Raw genomic sequence first — 3,486 nt, 5'->3', positions numbered from 1 at the left:
AAAAAAAAATCTTCACAAACCATTTATATAATATTTACTAGTGTTGCCTCTTTTAATATGAATTGTAGCCAGGTATGATGGTGTACGCCTATAATCCCAGCACTCAGAAGGCTGAGGTAGGCAGATAGTGAGTTGAAAGCCCACCTGGGCTACATAGTGAGACCCTGTCTCTAAATAAATAAATAAAGGCACTGTGCTCTTTTGAATAGCTACCTGATATTCTATCCCCTTTAAATGGCATCCTAATAATTCTTTGCCTTTTCCTACACAATAAATAGATAAAGTAAAATGTGCTATTATTGCATTTGATTCTCCAGCAGCAACCTTAATACCAGGCTCAGACATACAGTTTTGGACCTGGAATCTCAGAGTTGTCAAGTGATTTAACCATGATTCTACACTCAGGATGCATGATTCCAAGCCCAGGGTCCTATTTACTGCCCCCCTTGGATTGCCTATCCCTCCATTCCCAGGGACTTGGTCCACTCCCTAGATACACTGCATCTACAGGGCCTTGGAACCTAGAACCTAGTTTTCATCTGTAGGAAGGAAGCAGCTCCCCAACCCGCCCCAAGGCCCTCCTTCTTTCTTCTATCCCTCCTACCTTTCCTGCCTCTCAGTTCAAAAGCAACCGAGCTGAAAGAGACCTGCAGACAACCCTGAGCTCATCTCCCAAAGCTGCTACTGAGGGCCCAGCAAGATCCTCCCAGAATGAATGGCTTCCTCTTCCTCCTACTCACTATCAGCCTCCTGGTCATGATTCAGGTAAGTGCAGCCCTCAGAGCCCCTGGTACCACTTCAGGACTCCCTTGTCTTGGTATGGGTGGGAGGGAATGCAAGATCCTGGGGGCCCAGCCTTCTCCCATAGGGGCAAAGGCAGATGTGCCCCCTCCAGCAGGGAACCTGGGACACCAGAGCCTGCCTGCCAGGGCTTAAGCCTACCTGACCGCAATTAGACTGCCACAGGCTGCCCGAAGTAGAAGCCTGTTCCCATCTGAAGAACCTCACAGGTACATGGGAGCCTAAGGTGTGCTTTGCAATACCAGGGAATGAAAAAGGCGTGAGGACACAGCTTGATGAGGATGGAGTCAACCCACAGGGAGCCAATGGAAACGTTGGTGGAGGGGGGGCAAGGAAATGTCCAGCAGAGCTCGCTCTGCTTCTGGAGGTGTTAAGGGTCCACCACCATCAGGGAGAAGCCTGGACATGCGAGAATGAAGACAGAAATCTCTCATTCAGTCTCAAAATTAATGGCATTCCAGGAGGCAGCTTTGGTGGCTCCCAAGTGTCCTGAGGGGCCTGGTCAATACAGGAGACAGGAGCCATCAAGTTCTTGATCAAGAACAACTTGATCAAGCATCAAGGACAGCTCAGTCACCACCCAAGACAGTTTAATTGCCATCTGAGCAGTTTCAGTTGCAGCTCAATCAAGCATGAAGGACAGTTTGTCACCACCCCACCCACACTTTGCTGAGGCCTTGTTCACTCAGCCCTGTTTCATGTGACCCTCGTTGCTAGGATGGGCTCCTCTTCTCCCCCTTCAGAAGACAAGGAAACTGAGGCTTGGGGAGGCTGAGAACTTTGCACGGGTAGTAAGGTCAAAGCCTGGAGCTCTTCTGAGGCTCTCTATGCTGGAGGAGCTGGTGACATGGGAGAGGTGAAAGGAAGATACAGAAGGGGACAGGGACCACCTCTGTCACTGCCTGTGTCAAGGCAGGAAGCAACTAATCACCCCCCCAGGGCCTATGTGTGTGGCGGGGGGGGGGGGGGGGGGGGGGGGGGCCGGGGGTGGGGGGTGGGGGGGGCGGGTTGCATCCTCAACAAACAAAAGAGCCCTGAGAGCTGGGGGCATGGCACCTGATTAGCAAGCATAGGCCCTGAGTTCAAACCCCATACCAGCACAAAAAAAAAAAGCCTCCTGACTGTCTTCCACTTCTCTTGCAGATACCAACTGGAGTTTTGGGAAACCAGACTACTGCCGCCAGCACCACCACCACCACCACCAAGACCGTCACCTCCACCAAAGCCAAACCTACCAAAATCAAACCACGCAAAAGTGGGGTTCCAGCTCTCAGCAACATGGGTGGTGGCACTTTTGTTTTCTTCTTGACCACCACCCTTATCCACCTCTTTTACCTCAGCTGAGGTGACAGTGTCACCTCCAGCCCAATGCCCCCTTGAAACAGCTGCCATTGTCAGAGACACCCCCAATCCATGGGAGGGTGGTGGGGGCAATGGCCCAAATGGGGAGGTAATTATGTCAAGGGGAAGTACCACACATCTGGGAGGGATATCAATAAAGTTTTCCTAAAGTTTTTCTTGGACTTGGAGGGAGGCTCTATGTGTGGTCATTGGTCATCACCGGGCCCCAAGAACCATGTGGGAGCAAGACCAAGGAGCTTCCTATGGCCCCATTAGCCGAGAAGGTGGCACTAGGCACACCCCTTGGCTTCCCTACCCCAAGATCCTCTCAGAACCACTTTACAGAAACATGGTCCAGAAACTTCCACCTTTACTGTCCCCTTTAGTTGCTTGTCCCTGAGTATTTGGGGGTGAGGGTCCCAGAAATTCCATACCCAATCCCCAGATGCTGGACAACCCCAGGCTTAGGCAGTCCCCACCCAGTACCTAGCTGTCCTCAGAATGACAGATTCAAGAAGAGTCCCAGACCTGGGAGTACCCCTCCTTCCTGTCTCTCAGAGTCCCCAGAAAACCAGCTCAAAGCTACCTGTGCTCACATCTCTGACCACTGCGGACCGGAGGATGAGGAGGCAGCTAGTTACTGAGTGGATCAACAGCCACTCTAACCACTCCTAGCCCTCCAGGGTTTGGAATGTTGGTGTGTAGAGCTACAAGGAGGAAAGGCAGCCCTAGAGCAGCCCCCAAGGGCCCTTCCACCTCTGCCTTTTTCTGAAGACCTCAGCCGAAGGACTGAGATGTGACCACAGCGCTGGGTCTGGGTCCCTGTCCTGGCTTCTTTGACTGAGGCCACATCTTCAGGCTTTGAGACCTGAGTTGAGGCACGTGAAGGACAGTCCTGGAGATGATGCCTTCCCCTCATCTCTCTTGCCCAGCCCTCGGTGTCCCCACATGCTGAACTTCGAAGTTTTCACCCCTGGACTTGTCTGCCACCCTCCAGCTTTATGCCTTCCTATCCTGTGCATGGCAGCTGAGGGTCCTTCAGACAGGAGGGTCTATGCATCTACTCTGTGCAGCCCTCCATTTCTTCCCATGTCACTGAATGATCCCCCTGCCCTCTGGAACCCTCCACTGGACTGAGTGTTCCCTGATGGCAGGGACACCAAGGCTTTGTTCAAGCCTGTGCCCTGTCAGCCTGGGACCAGACAGCACAAAGCAGGCTCAGAATACATCATTTGAGTGATGCTTACAAGTTAGTCTGGTCCCAGGGCTCCCCCTGTTGGCACAGGGAGGCCTTACACCTAAGCTCCTCCCTCCTCACCCCGACCCTCCAAAAGAAAAGCCCAT

Source organism: Castor canadensis, chromosome 7 (genome assembly GCF_047511655.1).
Source record: "Castor canadensis chromosome 7, mCasCan1.hap1v2, whole genome shotgun sequence".
Classification (NCBI taxonomy): Eukaryota; Metazoa; Chordata; class Mammalia; order Rodentia; family Castoridae; genus Castor; species Castor canadensis.
This window is presented reverse-complemented; position numbering follows the sequence as displayed.